Source organism: Bombina bombina, chromosome 1 (assembly GCF_027579735.1).
Source record: "Bombina bombina isolate aBomBom1 chromosome 1, aBomBom1.pri, whole genome shotgun sequence".
NCBI classification, from domain to species: domain Eukaryota; kingdom Metazoa; phylum Chordata; class Amphibia; order Anura; family Bombinatoridae; genus Bombina; species Bombina bombina.
Window position 1 is genome coordinate 1,126,283,698 of NC_069499.1, and position 21,486 is coordinate 1,126,305,183.

At 40.2% G+C, this 21,486-nt stretch overlaps 1 protein-coding gene across 3 annotated transcripts in view; it reads left to right on the forward strand.

Annotated features, from left to right (window-relative positions):
• Positions 1 to 21,486, forward strand: part of RARA (retinoic acid receptor alpha) — a 309,687-nt gene that overhangs the window by 225,399 nt on the left and 62,802 nt on the right. The window contains exon 1 of one of the 3 annotated variants that reach the window (XM_053698387.1): positions 4,976 to 5,008. The exons of the other annotated variants lie outside the window; for them this stretch is intronic. The gene's annotated coding sequence lies outside the window, so the exon portion shown is untranslated. Of the gene's footprint in view, positions 1 to 4,975; positions 5,009 to 21,486 lie in introns of those variants that run through there. 3 annotated transcript variants of the gene reach the window in all.

The window sequence follows — 21,486 nt, forward strand, 5'->3', positions numbered from 1 at the left end:
GATCTGGGGGCTCCTAACCGCTCCTTCCCGGCGATCGTGCCTGTAGAGTGACAGGCATCGCCAGGGCATCACGTGATGCACAGTGACGTCACGTGCAATGACGTGATGACATCACCGCACAACTTTATTTAGTTAATGTTAAGTATAGGAGGAGGGGGCATGCTGCTTAGAAGCTTGTATCTCAGGCATCTAAGCAGCTACAGACCCCCTAAGACCCACTGTTGTAAAGGTAATCGCCTAACCTTTCCAACAGTGTAAGTCTTGGGGGTCTGTAAAAAAAAAAGTTAAATTTTTTTTTTCAAAAATAAAAAAACCTTAGAAAATATTAGCACCCAGGTGGGAAAGTGCTTAGCACTCAAAGGTTTAAACCTCTAAATTTCTGCCTTTTTCTAAGTCACTACAGACAGCATCTTATCACATGCTTTTTTATTAGCTTTTCACAACAGGGGAGTGTTAGTTCATGTGAGCCATATAGATAACATTGTGCTCACGCCCGTGGGTTGTGCACAACACAGCACTAATTGGCTTGAATGCAAGTCAATAGATAATTAATATAAAGCCATGTGATCAGGGGGCTGTCAGAAGAGGCTTAGATACAAGGTAATCACAGAGGTAAAAAGTATATTAATATAACTGTGTTGGTTATGCTAAACTGGGGAATGTGTAATAAAGGGATTATCTTTTAAAACAATAACATTTTTAGATTGGACTGTCCCTTTAAGGAAGAGTTGTAAACAGATGTGTTCAAAATCAATATAAAAAGTTCATGCAAAAAAATGAATGTTTCTATAGTGCTCTTTGACATGCGTGCTAGACTTTTAAGGTTTACAGTTTTGCTTTCATGATTCAGATAGAAAATACAATTTAAACAACTTTCTAATTTTCTTCTGTTATCTAATTTGCTTCATTCTCTTTGTAACCCATGTTAAAGAAGCGGCAATGCACTACTGGGAACTAGTTGAATGCACTACATAAGCCGATAACACGAGGCATATAATGTGCATCCACGAATCAGCAGCTCCTAAGACTACCTGGGTATCCCTTTCAACAAATGATATCAAGAGAACAAAACAAATGAGATAATATAAGTAAATATCAAAGTTGTTTAAAATCACATGCTCTATCTGTATCATGAAAGAAAACAAAAAATTAGGTTTCATGTCCAGTTAATAAACCCCAGAAACCTCCAAGACCCAACATTTGAAAGATAATTTCATGCTATTTCAAACGGTGTGCGTCTTGGGGGTTTAAGTATTAACACTGATTTAAAAAAAAAAAAAAAGTGCACACGTGTTTAAAGGGACAGTTTACTCAAAAAATGTTTCCCTCTAATTTGTTCCCAATGATCCACTTTACCTGCTAGAGTGTATTAAATTGTTTACAAGTATTTCCATTAAAGGGACAGTCAACACCAGATTTTTTATTGTTTCAAAATATAGATAATCCCTTTATTATCCATATAGATAACATTGTGATCACGCCCTTGGCTTGTGGCAGACACTGCACTAATTGGCTAAAATGCAAGTCAATAGATAATAAATAAAAAGTCATGTGATCAGGGGGCTGTCAGAAGATACTTAGATACAAGGTAATCACAGAGGTAAAAAGTACATTAATATAACTGTGTTGGTTATGAAAAACTGGGGAATGGTTAATAAAGGGATTAGCTATCGTTTAAAAGAATAACAATTCTGGTGTAGACTGTCCCTGTCAGTTAATAAAAAGAATGTAGAGTTTTGTGAGGATAGAGTAGCTAAATTAGAATTGTCAGGAAATAGAAAACATACACATAGCTGTAGAGGGTGATGGCGTAGGTGCCCATATTTTCATTAGATCAAAGTAAGTGATAAAAGCACAGCTGTTTCTTTCAAGCCTTACTGTTATGTGGCACTCTTACATACACACTACTGATGCTATTTAGCAGTCTCCACACTAGCGCTGACAATCAGGGACGCATGCAGAAACTTTCCTAGGGGGTGGGAGGAGGCAACAAAAATAAATAATAATTATATATATATATATATATATATATATATATATAATTATTATTTTTATTTTTTTGCCTCCTCCCACCCCCTAAGAAATAAAACATATTTATTTCTATTATTATTTAAAAAAAAAAAAAAATGTCAGAACAAATAACATGAGCTGCACATCATGTTAGAAATGGTAGTATCAAAAATGATTCAAGTTCTGTATGTACTTATGGTTTGATATAAGGATCTCAATCCGAAGAAATTGACATTTGACCCCACCCTTCCTTGCTGATATTATCAATAGCCTGGTGAGGATGCAGCTGGGAAATGATGTATATAATCAGTAAATGCTAGTAAAATGTGATAGCTGTGGAGCACTGCTATTTCCTTATGTGGGCTGTAATCCATGTACATATTCCTTATTAAAGGGACAGTCTACTCCAAAATTGTTTAAAGCGATAGATAACCCCTTAATTACACATTCCCCAGTTTTACACATCCAGCATTGTTATATTAAAGGGACAGTCAACCCAAAAATAATTTTAACTTATATCTATAAAGTTGCCATAGATCGTTTTTTTTTTTTTACAAATATAGCACAGTTTTTACAGATATTCAGTTTGCAAGTAAAATCACTTACATTTGCCGTGGCTGCAGTTTGAAAAATGTCTGTCTGGCTCTGCCCCTTTTTCATCATCCGGGACATGGTGATCTTCTGAACCCTGTAATTTTCCTAACTTACTCGTAACCGGCATTAGTGCATGCGCAATGCGACCTTATTCTACTGTTGGGGAACTTTTTCACACCTGAACAAAAACGCTGGCTCATTATCTGAGCGGATCATAGTTGCAGCGTACCAGTGTCCTGTGCTCCCCTCCGGCAGCAGTTCCCTAGAAGTTATCAGTTCCCACATTGGATTATATTGCAAAGTGTATGGTAAGTCTCTTCCACATTGTTCTACTTATTTGGCAGCACTGTTTAAAGAAGTATAACACAGGTGTCCCCAAGATCCATGTTAGAGGATCGTCAAAATAACTGTAAACTTGGTAGGAAAGATTTTCTACCAAGTTTTTTATAGTTATTTTGACGATCCTCTAACATGGATCTTGGGGTACGCTGCAACTATGATCTGCTCAGATAATGAGCCAGCGTTTTTGTTCCGGTGTGAAAACGTTCCCCAACAGTAGAATAGGCGCATTGCGCATGCGCTATTGACGGTTACGAGTAAGTTAGAAAAATTACAGGGATCAGAAGAAGATCACGATGCCACGGATGACAAAAAAGGGGCGGAGCCAGACAGACATTTTCAAGCCGCGGCAAAAGTAAGTGATTTTACTTGCAAACGGAATATCTGTAAAAACTGTGCTATATTTGTAAAAAACGATCTATGGCAACTTTATAGATATAAGTTAAAATTATTTTTGGGTTGACTGTCCCTTTAATATAATTTTTACCTCTATGAATACCTTGTATCTAAGCCTCTTCTGACAGCCTCCTTATCACATGGCTAGTTATTATCCATTGACTTGTATTTTAGCAAATTAATGCTGTGTCCTGCACAATTCCACACATTAAAGCGACAGTATACACTCATTTTCATATAACTGCATGTAATAGACACTATAATAAAGAACAAGATGCCCAGATACTGATATAAAAATCCATGATAAAACAGTTTAAAGACTTACTTAGAAGATCTCAATTTAGCTCTGTTGAAAAGTTAGGTGGAAAGCCCACTGCAAGTGGGAAATAAGACACTCCCCCTTCTTTTGCATATGAAAAGACCCTTTACACAAACAGGAGCAAGCTGGAGAAGGTAGCTGACGGTATTCACATAAAACTTTGGGGCTTGGTGAGGAGTCTGAAAATCAGAGCAATGTTATTTAAAAATAAGCAAAACTATACATTTAAAAAAAAAAAAAAACTTCATGGGCTATATAAATATATTATCTACAAAACATTTATGCAAAGAAAAAAATGAGTGTATAATGTCCCTTTAATTACCAGTCTCTTTTGAAAAGCTAATAAAAAAGAGGCTGTCTGTATTGGCTTAGAAACAGGCAGAAATGTAGATGTTTAAATGTTATAAAGTATATTAATATAACAATGTTGGTTGTTCAAAGCTGGGGAATGTAAAGGCATTATCTATCTTTTTAAACAATAACAATTTTGGTGTAGACTGTCCCTTTAACAACACATACTGCAGGGTTGTTACTGCAGGGGAGAATAAAACGTGTAATCATTGTAATAAAGCAACGTGTTCATGCACATAATATTTATTAACAAACTGGATGTGCGTATAGAGACGCACATGCTTATTTTAGAGTGCATTGTGTTAGTTAGACATGGAATAAAACCTACATTACAGGCAATCTGTGTAGTAGCCATGGCACAGCTATATAAGTAAACTAGCTACAGAAGTGTAAAAACAAACTCTAGGGGGCCTATTTATCAAAGGTCTTGCGGACCTGATCCGACAGTGTGGATCAGGTCCGCAAGACCTCGCTGAATGCGGAGAGCAATACACTCTCCGCATTTAACATTGCACCAGCAGCTCACGAGAGCTGCTGGTGCAATGCCGCCCCCTGCAGACTGGTGGCCAATGGGCCGCCAGCAGGGAGGTGTCAATCAACCCGATTGTACTCGATCGGGTTGATTTCCGGCAATTGCTGTCCGCCTCATCAGAGCAGGCGGACAGGGTTATGGAGCAGCGGTCTTCAGACTCGCCAGAAACACGGGCCCACAAGCTCCGTTCGGAGCTTGATAAATGGGCCCCGATGAGCCCAGTAGTGTGTGAATTCTACCATTCTACTCTTGTTCCACATAAAGGAGATGCTGCAATATAAAGATATTGTATATCAGGTCCAGCAGTTGTCAGATTTTTTTTTAAAGCTCTGACGCAGAGAGATTAGTTAGTGACTCAGTATCAGCTGCTTTCAGGGTCTTGGGAGGTCATTATATCCCCGGTCTGCTGAGGAAGAGGCTCACTGGCACTGCTGCTGCATGCTCTTCACGTACATTATATTAAACAGGTTTGTATTACTGGTGTGACTTGCCCTGTGGCATGTGTGTAGAGTTAAATAACTTTTCTCCAACATAGGTGTGTCCGGTCCACGGCGTCATCCTTACTTGTGGGATATTCTCTTCCCCAACAGGAAATGGCAAAGAGCCCAGCAAAGCTGGTCACATGATCCCTCCTAGGCTCCGCCTACCCCAGTCATTCTCTTTGCCGTTGTACAGGCAACATCTCCACGGAGATGGCTTAGAGTTTTTTAGTGTTTAACTGTAGTTTTTATTATTCAATCAAGAGTTTGTTATTTTAAAATAGTGCTGGTATGTACTATTTACTCAGAAACAGAAAAGAGATGAAGATTTCTGTTTGTATGAGGAAAATGATTTTAGCAACCGTTACTAAAATCCATGGCTGTTCCACACAGGACTGTTGAGAGGAATTAACTTCAGTTGGGGGAACAGTGAGCAGTCTCTTGCTGCTTGAGGTATGACACATTCTAACAAGACGATGTAATGCTGGAAGCTGTCATTTTCCCTATGGGATCCGGTAAGCCATGTTTATTAAGATAGTAAATAAGGGCTTCACAAGGGCTTATTAAGACTGTAGACTTTTTCTGGGCTAAATCGATTCATTATTAACACATATTTAGCCTTCAGGAATCATTTAATCTGGGTATTTTGATAAGATTATATCGGCAGGCACTTTTTTAGACACCTTATTCTTTAGGGGCTTTCCCAAATCATAGGCAGAGCCTCATTTTCGCGCCGGTGTTGCGCACTTGTTTTTGAGAGGCATGATATGCAGTCGCATGTGTGAGGAGCTCTGATACATAGAAAAGACTTTCTGAAGGCGTCATTTGGTATCGTATTCCCCTTTGGGCTTGGTGGGGTTAAAGTTAAAAACGGCTCCGGTTCCGTTATTTTAAGGGTTAAAGCTTCCAAATTTGGTGTGCAATACTTTTAAGGCTTTAAGACACTGTGGTGAAATTTTGGTGAATTTTGAACAATTCCTTCATATTTTTTCGCAATTGCAGTAATAAAGTGTGTTCAGTTTAAAATTTAAAGTGACAGTAACGGTTTTATTTTAAAACGTTTTTTGTACTTTGTTATCAAGTTTATGCCTGTTTAACATGTCTGAACTACCAGATAGACTGTGTTCTGAATGTGGGGAAGCCAGAGTTCCTTCTCATTTAAATAAATGTGATTTATGTGACAATGACAATGATGCCCAAGATGATTCCTCAAGTGAGGGGAGTAAGCATGGTACTGCATCATTCCCTCCTTCGTCTACACGAGTCTTGCCCACTCAGGAGGCCCCTAGTACATCTAGCGCGCCAATACTCCTTACTATGCAACAATTAACGGCTGTAATGGATAATTCTGTCAAAAACATTTTAGCCAAAATGCACACTTATCAGCGTAAGCGCGACTGCTCTGTTTTAGATACTGAAGAGCATGACGACGCTGATAATAATGGTTCTGAAGGGCCCCTAAACCAGTCTGATGGGGCCAGGGAGGTTTTGTCTGAGGGAGAAATTACAGATTCAGGGAACATTTCTCAACAAGCTGAACCTGATGTGATTACGTTTAAATTTAAGTTGGAACATCTCCGCGCTCTGCTTAAGGAGGTATTATCCACTCTGGATGATTGTGACAATTTGGTCATCTCAGAGAAGCTATGTAAAATGGACAAGTTCCTAGAGGTCCCGGGGCTCCCAGAAGCTTTTCCTATACCCAAGCGGGTGGCGGACATTGTAAATAAAGAATGGGAAAGGCCCGGTATTCCTTTCGTCCCTCCCCCCATATTTAAAAAATTGTTTCCTATGGTCGACCCCAGAAAGGACTTATGGCAGACAGTCCCCAAGGTCGAGGGAGCGGTTTCCACTTTAAACAAACGCACCACTATACCCATAGAAGATAGTTGTGCTTTCAAAGATCCTATGGATAAAAAATTAGAAGGTTTACTTAAAAAGATGTTTGTTCAGCAGGGTTACCTTCTACAACCAATTTCATGCATTGTCCCTGTCGCTACAGCCGCATGTTTCTGGTTCGATGAGCTGGTAAAGGCGGTCGATAGTGATTCTCCTCCTTATGAGGAGATTATGGACAGAATCAATGCTCTCAAATTGGCTAATTCTTTCACCCTAGACGCCACTTTGCAATTGGCTAGGTTAGCGGCTAAGAATTCTGGGTTTGCTATTGTGGCGCGCAGAGCGCTTTGGTTGAAATCTTGGTCAGCTGATGCGTCTTCCAAGAACAAGCTACTTAACATTCCTTTCAAGGGGAAAACGCTGTTTGGCCCTGACTTGAAAGAGATTATCTCTGATATCACTGGGGGTAAGGGCCATGCCCTTCCTCAGGATCGGCCTTTCAAGGCCAAAAATAAACCTAATTTTCGTCCCTTTCGTAGAAACGGACCAGCCCAAAGTGCTACGTCCTCTAAGCAAGAGGGTAATACTTCTCAAGCCAAGCAAGCTTGGAGACCAATGCAAGGCTGGAACAAGGGAAAGCAGGCCAAGAAACCTGCCACTGCTACCAAGACAGCATGAAATGTTGGCCCCCGATCCGGGACCGGATCTGGTGGGGGGCAGACTCTCTCTCTTCGCTCAGGCTTGGGCAAGAGATGTTCTGGATCCTTGGACACTAGAAATAGTCTCCCAAGGTTATCTTCTGGAATTCAAGGGGCTTCCCCCAAGGGGGAGGTTCCACAGGTCTCAGTTGTCTTCAGACCACATAAAAAGACAGGCATTCTTACATTGTGTAGAAGACCTGTTAACAATGGGAGTGATTCATCCTGTTCCATTAGGAGAACAAGGGATGGGGTTCTACTCCAATCTGTTCATAGTTCCCAAAAAAGAGGGAACGTTCAGACCAATCTTAGATCTCAAGATCTTAAACAAGTTTCTCAAGGTTCCATCGTTCAAGATGGAAACCATTCGAACAATTCTTCCTTCCATCCAGGAAGGTCAATTCATGACCACGGTGGATTTAAAGGATGCGTATCTACATATTCCTATCCACAAGGAACATCATCGGTTCCTAAGGTTCGCATTCCTGGACAAGCATTACCAGTTCGTGGCGCTTCCTTTCGGATTAGCCACTGCTCCAAGGATTTTCACAAAGGTACTAGGGTCCCTTCTAGCTGTGCTAAGACCAAGGGGCATTGCTGTAGTACCTTACTTGGACGACATTCTGATTCAAGCGTCGTCCCTTCCTCAAGCAAAGGCTCACACGGACATCGTCCTGGCCTTTCTCAGATCTCACGGATGGAAAGTGAACGTGGAAAAGAGTTCTCTATCTCCGTCGACAAGGGTTCCCTTCTTGGGAACAATAATAGACTCCTTAGAAATGAGGATTTTTCTGACAGAGGCCAGAAAAACAAGACTTCTAGACTCTTGTCGGATACTTCATTCCGTTCCTCTTCCTTCCATAGCGCAGTGCATGGAAGTGATAGGTTTGATGGTAGCGGCAATGGACATAGTTCCTTTTGCGCGCATTCATCTAAGACCATTACAACTGTGCATGCTCAGTCAGTGGAATGGGGACTATACAGACTTGTCTCCGAGGATACAAGTAAATCAGAGGACCAGAGACTCACTCCGTTGGTGGCTGTCCCTGGACAACCTGTCACAAGGGATGACCTTCCGCAGACCGGAGTGGGTCATTGTCACGACCGACGCCAGTCTGATGGGCTGGGGCGCGGTCTGGGGATCCCTGAAAGCTCAGGGTCTTTGGTCCCGGGAAGAATCTCTTCTACCGATAAATATTCTGGAACTGAGAGCGATATTCAATGCTCTCAAGGCTTGGCCTCAGCTAGCGAGGGCCAAGTTCATACGGTTTCAATCAGACAACATGACAACTGTTGCGTACATCAACCATCAGGGGGGAACAAGGAGTTCCCTGGCGATGGAAGAAGTGACCAAAATCATTCAATGGGCGGAGTCTCACTCCTGCCACCTGTCTGCAATCCACATCCCAGGAGTGGAAAATTGGGAAGCGGATTTTCTGAGTCGTCAGACATTGCATCCGGGGGAGTGGGAACTCCATCCGGAAATCTTTGTCCAAATCACTCAACTGTGGGGCATTCCAGACATGGATCTGATGGCCTCTCGTCAGAACTTCAAAGTTCCTTGCTACGGGTCCAGATCCAGGGATCCCAAGGCGGCTCTAGTGGATGCACTAGTAGCACCTTGGACCTTCAAACTAGCTTATGTATTCCCGCCGTTTCCTCTCATCCCCAGGCTGGTAGCCAGGATCAATCAGGAGAGGGCGTCGGTGATCTTGATAGCTCCTGCGTGGCCACGCAGGACTTGGTATGCAGATCTGGTGAATATGTCATCGGCTCCACCATGGAAGCTACCTTTGAGACGAGACCTTCTTGTTCAAGGTCCGTTCGAACATCCGAATCTGGTCTCACTCCAGCTGACTGCTTGGAGATTGAACGCTTGATCTTATCGAAGCGAGGGTTCTCAGATTCTGTTATCGATACTCTTGTTCAGGCCAGAAAGCCTGTAACTAGAAAGATTTACCACAAAATTTGGAAAAAATATATCTGTTGGTTTGAATCTAAAGGATTCCCTTGGGACAAGGTTAAGATTCCTAAGATTCTATCCTTCCTTCAAGAAGGATTGGAAAAAGGATTATCTGCAAGTTCCCTGAAGGGACAGATTTCTGCCTTGTCTGTGTTACTTCACAAAAAGCTGGCAGCTGTGCCAGATGTTCAAGCCTTTGTTCAGGCTCTGGTTAGAATCAAGCCTGTTTACAAACCTTTGACTCCTCCTTGGAGTCTCAACTTAGTTCTTTCAGTTCTTCAGGGGGTTCCGTTTGAACCCTTACATTCCGTTGATATTAAGTTATTATCTTGGAAAGTTTTGTTTTTGGTTGCAATTTCTTCTGCTAGAAGAGTTTCAGAATTATCTGCTCTGCAGTGTTCTCCTCCTTATCTGGTGTTCCATGCAGATAAGGTGGTTTTACGTACTAAACCTGGTTTTCTTCCAAAAGTTGTTTCTAACAAAAACATTAACCAGGAGATTATCGTACCTTCTCTGTGCCCGAAACCAGTTTCAAAGAAGGAACGTTTGTTGCACAATTTGGATGTGGTTCGCGCTCTAAAATTCTATTTAGACGCTACAAAGGATTTTAGACAAACATCTTCCTTGTTTGTTGTTTATTCCGGTAAAAGGAGAGGTCAAAAAGCAACTTCTACCTCTCTCTCTTTTTGGATTAAAAGCATCATCAGATTGGCTTACGAGACTGCCGGACGGCAGCCTCCCGAAAGAATCACAGCTCATTCCACTAGGGCTGTGGCTTCCACATGGGCCTTCAAGAACGAGGCTTCTGTTGATCAGATATGTAGGGCAGCGACTTGGTCTTCACTGCACACTTTTACCAAATTTTACAAGTTTGATACTTTTGCTTCTTCTGAGGCTATTTTTGGGAGAAAGGTTTTGCAAGCCGTGGTGCCTTCCATCTAGGTGACCTGATTTGCTCCCTCCCATCATCCGTGTCCTAAAGCTTTGGTATTGGTTCCCACAAGTAAGGATGACGCCGTGGACCGGACACACCTATGTTGGAGAAAACAGAATTTATGTTTACCTGATAAATTACTTTCTCCAACGGTGTGTCCGGTCCACGGCCCGCCCTGGTTTTTTAATCAGGTCTGATAATTTATTTTCTTTAACTACAGTCACCACGGTATCATATGGTTTCTCCTATGCAAATATTCCTCCTTAACGTCGGTCGAATGACTGGGGTAGGCGGAGCCTAGGAGGGATCATGTGACCAGCTTTGCTGGGCTCTTTGCCATTTCCTGTTGGGGAAGAGAATATCCCACAAGTAAGGATGACGCCGTGGACCGGACACACCGTTGGAGAAAGTAATTTATCAGGTAAACATAAATTCTGTTTTTATTGCAAAAAAAAACAACAATGTAACTTTTGCATTATTGAATCTCCAACCTGTATGGTTTTTAACCAAATGGGGTTAAGGACATAGTTAAAGTCCTATTTAGAGCCGCAAGTGCTGAACAGAGCTGGTGATTGGTGAGGTTGTGCGACTGCCATTGCTGATTGGCTCACCACCTGTTTTCTGCTCGGGACCAGCAGTTCTCTGAGACTTCAACAGCTCTACTGAGACTTCAACTCTATGTGTTTAACCTCTTTGTTAGAATTAAACATAGAATTGGAGTCTCAGTAGTGCAAAAACTAATAACGCTAATAAATTTGATTGTCAATTTCGCACCAGAATGTCCCTTTGAAGGTACATAAAGGCTTCCTTGCATCTAAAAAAAGAACATTTAAAAAAAATATATTTTTATTTAACCCGGATGCTCTGGTTCTGAGAGAGAGAAAAAATATTGTTTGTTTTTACTCTTGTGAGACTTGTCACAGTCCACCAATTAAACGGTAGGGGAGATCTGTCTACCAGCCAGTGAACAATCAGTCCTTAAGCCCAATTCTACACAGACATCAAACCCCAGAAACCTGGAAGTGTAGGGCAGCTGGATGGGGGGGGGGGGGGGGGTAAGAATTTAAACTCCTTGATCTCAGCTCACTTAAAGTGATGTTAAATTCAACAAGGCTGTGTAGTGGCAATCAATGCAGCTACATAAATTACTATGGGTTTCATTGATGAAAACTTTCAATAATCCAATTTACTATTGTAGTCTAAAACAAAACACTCCGATTGAATTGTGCACTCCGGCAGCCCCGCCACTAAGTGCATTTTGTTTTCTGATGACGTTATTGCTGTTGTCCAATCAGAATCATGGCATTTTGGCATGTTTGTTTTTAGGGGGAAAAAAATATTTTGCGCATGTGTTTGCTACATTATGGATCTTCTCAGCCTTCCAGCAATGCATGCACGTTTGCGATTTTGAAGAAATTAATGCCCACAGCTCATTAGATACGGAGCTCCCATCACAATTGAAATTGCTCTGTTCAAAAACCAGGAAGAACAAGGGGGGCGGGGCAAATGGATGCCGCAATACAATAGTGAGTATACAATTATATAAATACCTAAACATACAGTTAGCGACTCTACTTATTATCATTTATATTATTAGAATCAGGCTACTAAAACGATATAATTACCATCACTTTAGGTCCTAGAAACCCCTAAGACACACACTGAAAGGCGTGTCTTGGGGGTATAAAGTATAGCACAATTTAAAAAACAAACACATATTTAAGCACATTATGACAATATACCAGGCCATCAAAAAGTCCCCATGTCCCTTTGTTTTAAAGCCCAGAAGCTCCTCTTTAAAATAAAGCCCCTATATAAGTATTATTGCCAGGTGGTCAAAGTGAACACCTGGCATGAATAAGCGTGCATTTATTTGAAAAGAGACTCATGGGAGCCCCTACATGCAAATCAATATCCTAAAAGGCCCTCATGAGGATAACGCCACCTTCTTTTCACTATAGAGTTTAGGGAAACAAATACACCCAGACAATTTGTTTACAACCTTATTTATTACAATTTTAATACATTTTTTAATGGTAAATGTCTTTGCGTTTATAATAAGCAATCAACAAGGCATAGAGACCCCAAGACCCCTTGTTTTATAGTCCATAAGCCTCTCTTTAAAATAAAGCCCCTTTATACATTGTAATAGCCATCACTGTGGTAATGGTGATCCTCTGACATGAATAAATGTCCCTTTATTTGAGAAAAGGCTCATGGGAGCACCAACGTGCAAAGAGTTTTTTATAACCATAACCAATAGCCATAATTTGTATGAGGAAAACCCCTTCTTTCTTTTGACTATAGAGTTTAGAAAACGAAAAGAATCACACACACAATTGCTGTATAAACATAGCAGAATAAATTACACTCCCAGTATTGGACTTTGGTATACAGTCAGGAATAATATAAAGAAGCATATGTGTGTACAAGAAGTGATAAAGTAGGATGATCAGATTTTGCTGCAAGCCCAACCCATTTGAATGGGCTGTGGTTTAAAAAAACAAAAACAACAATTTTGATATACAAAATTAAAAAACCTAAAGAAGCAATGTATCATACATGATGTTATACTCTGCAGCTAGTATAACTAGTCATTGGAAACACATTAAGGGGGGGAAAAATTATGGTACACTGTCCCTTTAAAGGGACATTGTACACAAAATGTTTCTTTGCATAAATGTTTTGTAGATGATCCGTTTATATAGTCCATACAGGTTTTTTTTTTTTAAATTTATAGTTTTGCTTATTTTTTAAATATCATTTTGCTGATTTTCAGACTCCTAACCAAGCCCCAACGTTTTAGAAGTAGACTGTTGTCTACCTAGTCCAGCTTGCTCTTGTTTGTGTAAAGCGTCTTTTCATATGCAGGGGAGGACGTGTCTGCATTTATTTGCTTTCCAACCCATTTCACTGGGTGTCCCAGCCTAACCTTTTCAACAGAGCTAAACTGGGTACTTCTAAGTTTTTAAAAGGCTTTATACTGGATTTTTAGATCAGTATCTGTGCATATTCTCCTTTTATTGTAGTGTCTATTATATGCAGTTATATGAAAATCAGAGTATACTGTCCCTTTAAGTATATGCTTGTAAAGGAAATACTGACTTTACTATAGTCCCCTTCCCATTCTGTCCTCTTACTAATACTTTAATCCCATTTGTTTCATCGGTTTCCTTTTCTTACCCACACAGAATTACAGACTTGGCTAACCTAAATCTTCTGACCTCACATGCCCTCCATTTTATATAAGGGAATTACCTTTGTATTTGACCCTTAATCCCTTTAACCTTATATATACACATCTTCCTTTTTGGCTGCTACTTTTTGCCCATTTGTCTAATATTCTAGACTTTTCACTGTTATTGTCCGGAGAGGGGGTGGGGACTAAAATATCTGCGTCAGAATTTACAGGTCCTGAAAACAATAAGACGTTGCCACGTTTGCTACGGTTTATTTTGGGTTGCCTGTATAGTGCATAGTACACAAGAAATATCAGTGCACAAGATGCAAGTTATAGTTGATATTTTATTAAGGTATTATTTATATACCGGTATTTGTGTATAGTGCAGATATATTTAAAGTGATACTAAAGGAAATATAAAGCTATAATCATAGCTTCTGAGACATTTAAAGGGACAGTAAAGTCCAAATTAAACTTTCATGATTTAGATAGGGCATGTATTTTTAAACAACTTTCCAATTTACTTTTATCATCAAATTGGCTTTTTTCTCTAGGTATTTTTTGTTAAAGGATTAACCTAGATAGGCTTATATGCGGATTTCTCCGACTATACAGTCCACCTCTTATGTCACAGTCTGGCTGTGAATAGCTAATAACATGTACGGTTTGTTCATGTGTGCCATATAGACAACATTGCGCTCACCCCAGTGGAGTTATTTAAGAGTCAGCATTAATTGCCTGAAATGCAAGTTTGTCAAAAGATCTGAGATAAGGAGGCAGTCTGCAGAAGCATAGATACAAGGTAATCATAGAGGTAAAAAGTATAATAATATAACAGTGTTCGCTGTGCAAAACTGGGGAATAGTAAATATAGGGATTATCTAGCTATTTGAACAATAACATTTTTGGTGTTGACTGTCCCTTTTAATTTTGCATGAACAAGCCTGTAACCATAAAAATTAAAGGGGCCTTAAACACTAAATGCATTTCTTGCACCTCCAACTAATCATGGGTGCTGGCATCTGAAGGAGACTTGCTACACATGTGCAAACAGGTCAGCACTGGAATGTAGTAAAATATAGATTTCAACATGGCAGCGCACATGACTAGAGGGAGGGGGGGGATAACCTCAGTACTGTGTTTATAAATGTATTTAGTGTTTAATGTCCCTTTAAGACTTTATTTTATTTAATACTTTATAACTTTGTATAGAATTAATGAACTTGGTGCATACAGTATGAATAGTCATCACTGCAAAACAGGGGGAAATGTACTAAATAGGTAAATTAGTATTTTTCTCTCTCAATATTTTAAACTCCACGTGACATAATGAAGATCCTGACATCTTAGAAATGCTAAGGAAAAGGCTGTATAGGGAATTAAGGAATGCCTGGGCTATGCTTAAAGCTATGCTCAGAATGTCTCATTACAAGGAAACAAGGATAGACTCCCATCAATATCTATCTGCCTATGGTTTTCAAATATTCTGCCATTCTAATCTTGTATGTTATTTATTAAATGTCATTCAGCAGCCTTAACCACTGCGAGATGCCTTAGAATAGCCTGATTCTTAGCACTATCCATGTGGTTACCCAATCTCGGTATAAGAAAACCGGATTTTCCAGTTGGATCACATTCTTAAAGGTAGATTGTAATGTAAAATGTTTAGTTATGGATAGTAAAACAATTTAGCAATAGGCTTTCACTATATTTTGCCCCTATTTTCCTGTAGTTTAACTTTAACTTTAACCCTGCTACGTAACTGTTGCTAATTGGCCTCAGCAGAGGTGATGAGATGTGGAACTGCAAAACAATTATATATATATTTTTTTAACAAAATGACGGTGACAAGCCTTTCTTACTTAAAGGGACTGTCCACTCCAGAATTGTTATTGTTTGAAAAGATAGCTAAACCCTGTATTACCCATTCCCCAGTTTTGCATAACCAACACGGTTATATTAATGTACTTTTTACCTCTGTGATTACCTTGTATCTAAGCCTCTTCTGACAGCCCCCTTATCACATGACTTTTTATTTATCATCTATTGACTTGAATTTTAGCTAATTAGTGCAGTGTCATGCACAACTCCATGGGATAGAGCACAATGTTATCTATATGGCCTACATGAATTAGCAGTCCCTTGTGAAATGCTTATTAAAAACCATGTGATAAGAGGCTGTCTGTAGTTGCTTAGAAACAGGCAGAAATTTAGAGGTTTAAAGGTATAAAGTATATTATTATAATAATGTTGGTTGTGTAAAGCTGTTGAATGGGTAGTAAAGGCATTATCGATCTTTTTAAACAATAACAATTTCTCCAACATAGGTGTGTCCGGTCCACGGCGTCATCCTTACTTGTGGGATATTCTCTTCCCCAACAGGAAATGGCAAAGAGCCCAGCAAAGCTGGTCACATGATCCCTCCTAGGCTCCGCCTACCCCAGTCATTCTCTTTGCCGTTGTACAGGCAACATCTCCACGGAGATGGATTAGAGTTTTTTAGTGTTTAACTGTAGTTTTTATTATTCAATCAAGAGTTTGTTATTTTGAAATAGTGCTGGTATGTACTATTTACTCAGAAACAGAAAAGAGATGAAGATTTCTGTTTGTATGAGGAAAATAATTTTAGCAACCGTAACTAAAATCCATGGCTGTTCCACACAGGACTGTTGAGAGCAATTAACTTCAGTTGGGGGAACAGTGTGCAGTCTCTTGCTGCTTGAGGTATGACACATTCTAACAAGACGATGTAATGCTGGAAGCTGTCATTTTCCCTATGGGATCCGGTAAGCCATGTTTATTACGATCGTAAATAAGGGCTTCACAAGGGCTTATTAAGACTTTAGACTTTTCTGGGCTAAATCGATTCATTATTAACACATATTTAGCCTTGAGGAATCATTTTATCTGGGTATTTTGATATAATAATATCGGCAGGCACTGTATTAGACACCTTATTTGAAGCGTCGTCCCTTCCTCAAGCAAAGGCTCACACGGACATCGTCCTGGCCTTTCTCAGATCTCACGGCTGGAAAGTGAACGTGGAAAAGAGTTCTCTATCCCCGTCAACAAGGGTTCCCTTCTTGGGAACAATTATAGACTCCTTAGAAATGAGGATTTTTCTAACAGAGGCCAGAAAAACAAAACTTCTAGACTCTTGTCGGATACTTCATTCCGTTCCTCTTCCTTCCATAGCTCAGTGCATGGAAGTGATCGGGTTGATGGTAGCGGCAATGGACATAGTTCCTTTTGCGCGCATTCATCTAAGACCATTACAACTGTGCATGCTCAGTCAGTGGAATGGGGACTATACAGACTTGTCTCCAAAGATACAAGTAAATCAGAGGACCAGAGACTCACTCCGTTGGTGGCTGTCCCTGGACAACCTGTCACAAGGGATGACATTCCGCAGACCAGAGTGGGTCATTGTCACGACCGACGCCAGTCTGATGGGCTGGGGCGCGGTCTGGGGATCCCTGAAAGCTCAGGGTCTTTGGTCTCGGGAAGAATCTCTTCTACCGATAAATATTCTGGAACTGAGAGCGATATTCAATGCTCTCAAGGCTTGGCCTCAGCTAGCGAGGACCAAGTTCATACGGTTTCAATCAGACAACATGACGACTGTTGCGTACATCAACCATCAGGGGGGAACAAGGAGTTCCCTAGCGATGGAAGAAGTGACCAAAATCATTCTATGGGCGGAGTCTCACTCCTGCCACCTGTCTGCTATCCACATCCCAGGAGTGGAAAATTGGGAAGCGGATTTTCTGAGTCGTCAGACATTGCATCCGGGGGAGTGGGAACTCCATCCGGAAATCTTTGCCCAAGTCACTCAGCTGTGGGGCATTCCAGACATGGATCTAATGGCCTCTCGTCAGAACTTCAAAGTTCCTTGCTACGGGTCCAGATCCAGGGATCCCAAGGCGGCTCTAGTGGATGCACTAGTAGCACCTTGGACCTTCAAACTAGCTTATGTGTTCCCGCCGTTTCCTCTCATCCCCAGGCTGGTAGCCAGGATCAATCAGGAGAGGGCGTCGGTGATCTTGATAGCTCCTGCGTGGCCACGCAGGACTTGGTATGCAGATCTGGTGAATATGTCATCGGCTCCACCTTGGAAGCTACCTTTGAGACGAGACCTTCTTGTTCAGGGTCCGTTCGAACATCCGAATCTGGTTTCACTCCAGCTGACTGCTTGGAGATTGAACGCTTGATTTTATCGAAGCGAGGATTCTCAGATTCTGTTATCGATACTCTTGTTCAGGCCAGAAAGCCTGTAACTAGAAAGATTTACCACAAGATTTGGAAAAAATATATCTGTTGGTGTGAATCTAAAGGATTCCCTTGGGACAAGGTTAAGATTCCTAGGATTCTATCCTTCCTTCAAGAAGGATTGGAAAAAGGATTATCTGCAAGTTCCCTGAAGGGACAGATTTCCGCCTTGTCGGTGTTACTTCACAAAAAGCTGGCAGCTGTGCCAGATATTCAAGCCTTTGTTCAGGCTCTGGTTAGAATCAAGCCTGTTTACAAACCTTTGACTCCTCCTTGGAGTCTCAACTTAGTTCTTTCAGTTCTTCAGGGGGTTCCGTTTGAACCCTTGCATTCCGTTGATATTAAATTATTATCTTGGAAAGTTTTGTTTTTGGTTGCAATTTCTTCTGCTAGAAGAGTTTCAGAATTATCTGCTCTGCAGTGTTCTCCTCCTTATCTGGTGTTCCATGCAGATAAGGTGGTTTTGCGTACTAAACCTGGTTTTCTTCCGAAAGTTGTTTCTAACAAAAACATTAACCAGGAGATTATCGTACCTTCTCTGTGTCCGAAACCAGTTTCAAAGAAGGAACGTTTGTTGCACAATTTGGATGTTGTTCGCGCTCTAAAATTCTATTTAGATGCTACAAAGGATTTTAGACAAACATCTTCCTTGTTTGTTGTTTATTCCGGTAAAAGGAGAGGTCAAAAAGCAACTTCTACCTCTCTCTCTTTTTGGATTAAAAGCATCATCAGATTGGCTTACGAGACTGCCGGACGGCAGCCTCCCGAAAGAATCACAGCTCATTCCACTAGGGCTGTGGCTTCCACATGGGCCTTCAAGAACGAGGCTTCTGTTGATCAGATATGTAGGGCAGCGACTTGGTCTTCACTGCACACTTTTACCAAATTTTACAAGTTTGATACTTTTGCTTCTTCTGAGGCTATTTTTGGGAGAAAGGTTTTGCAAGCCGTGGTGCCTTCCATTTAGGTGACCTGATTTGCTCCCTCCCTTCATCCGTGTCCTAAAGCTTTGGTATTGGTTCCCACAAGTAAGGATGACGCCGTGGACCGGACACACCTATGTTGGAGAAAACAGAATTTATGTTTACCTGATAAATTACTTTCTCCAACGGTGTGTCCGGTCCACGGCCCGCCCTGGTTTTTTTAATCAGGTCTGATATTTTATTTTCTTTAACTACAGTCACCACGGTACCATATGGTTTCTCCTATGCAAATATTCCTCCTTAACGTCGGTCGAATGACTGGGGTAGGCGGAGCCTAGGAGGGATCATGTGACCAGCTTTGCTGGGCTCTTTGCCATTTCCTGTTGGGGAAGAGAATATCCCACAAGTAAGGATGACGCCGTGGACCGGACACACCGTTGGAGAAAGTAATTTATCAGGTAAACATAAATTCTGTTTTTGGTTAAGACTGTCCCTTTAAAAGCAAAAGTCAACACAAGAATGTTTGATGTTTTAAAAAATAGATAATCCCTTAATTACCCATTCCCCGTTTTGCACAACCAACACAGTTATAATAATACACTTTTTACCTCTGTAATTACCTTGTATCTAAGCCTCTGCTGACTGCCCCCTTATTTCAGTTCTTTTGACAGACTTGTGGGATTCATTTCCCACATAATTATTGAACATGTAGTACTTCAATGCCTCAAAATATTCTAGACATGCAAAGCTTTATGGCTTCCATGCAGATGCGACCCATAATGCTCAGCTGCAGATTAAGCCCAATATGTATCATGTATTTTTATGTGAAACCTAATCTGCTGACCTGCTGATAAGTACAGATGTCATAAACAATTTTAATAAACACATTAGGTTAAAGTTGTGTCCTTGTGTGTGTTTTTTTTTTTTTTTTTTTTTTTGCAGATTGTGCTTGACGGATTTTTGAGATTTTAAGAAAAATGTATTTTATGATGAATAGAAGCCAGGAAATATTCATTTTGCCCCTCAATTTCAATTATGCTAACTAGAATTTGTAATTGCTGCGCAGTCTGTTGGAAAGCTCATTTTCCTATGCACTTGGGACTTGTAAATGGGCTCAAATGGCAATTGTTTCCTTACTGTATTTACAGTGAAGGGTTTTTAAATTATCTTTTTATTTACAGTAGCATTTTTTTTTTTTGTAATCCATAATACACACAGTAGCAAGTTTTTGTAACTGAACCTTGCAGGTCCCAATCCAGTCTCTAATTAGGATGTGCTTGTGAAAAAAAACAAAAACAAACTTGCAATAATCTCTTTCTGAGTAGCTTGTATTTGCACCTTTTTGGCACAAGATGGCGCCAGCAGTATTCCACTCCATTAGAAAGCACTTTTCAAGCAGCTGTTCATTGATTGGACTTGTCTGTTTCAATATCCTTGACCTCTTGTCCTGTTTCGCATGTTGTATCTATGCATGTATTATTACTAGATGGTGAAATCAAAGTACAGATTACACTTTTAAAATACAGTATATAACTTCTTAACATCTTGAACTAGAGTTTTAATTTGTTGTTCTTATACTTGAGTATGTTACTATCCCCCAATAGAGCTGTGGGAGATTGCATTATAAGACTATAAAATCTATCAGTTTTAAAGAAACACTAAATCAAAGTTAAACTTTCATGATTCAGATACAACATGCAATTTTAAACCACTTCCCAATGTTTACTTCCATTATCAAATTGTGCAGTCTTTTTAGACTTCTACTGAGCATGTGCAATAGTTCACATTGGCATTTTTTGATTGGTAGAAGGCTGTCACATAATACAGAGGGCAGGAAATGTAAGCACATTTTTAAATTTGTCAGAAAAAAATCTACTGTTCATTTAAAATTTAGAGCAAGTTCTATTGCATTGTCTTGTTTCATGCATTTGTTGATTAGACAATTCTGCTGTTTTTAACGGTTCTTTAAAATAATCAGCCTATTCTTTAATTAATTTATTTATTTGTGTGTATGTATCAGGGTGCATTTGATTTAAATTATGGTTTTCTACTTAAAGGGACATTAAACACAAACTGTAAGCTGCATGATAATGTACCTTCATATCTGAGAAGAATTTTGCAATGAAAACTGCAGCTTTATTTTGTAAAATGAGCATATTGTTTAATGTTTTACTTTCTCCAACATTGGTGTGTCCGGTCCACGGCGTCATCCTTACTTGTGGGAATATCTCTTCCCCAACAGGAAATCGCAAAGAGTCCCAGCAAAAGCTGTCCACATAGTCCCCCCCCCAGGCTCCGCCCACTCCAGTCATTCTCTTTGCCGTTGCACAGGCAACATCTCCACGGAGATGGTTAAGAGTATGTGGTGTTTAGTTGTAGTTTTTTATTCTACTATCAAGAGTTTGTTATTTTAAAATAGTGCTGGTATGTACTATTTACTCTGAAACAGAAAAAGATGAAGAGTTCTGTTTGTGAGAGGAAGACTTTTCTGCTTAAGGTATGACTAGCCATATTTCTAACAAGACTGTGTAATGCTGGAAGGCTGTCATTTTCCCCTCATGGGGACCGGTAAGCCATTTTCTTAGTCTCAAACAGAATAAAGGGCTTAATATGGGCTGTAAAACTGGTAGACACTTTTATGGGCAAAATCGATTGCTTT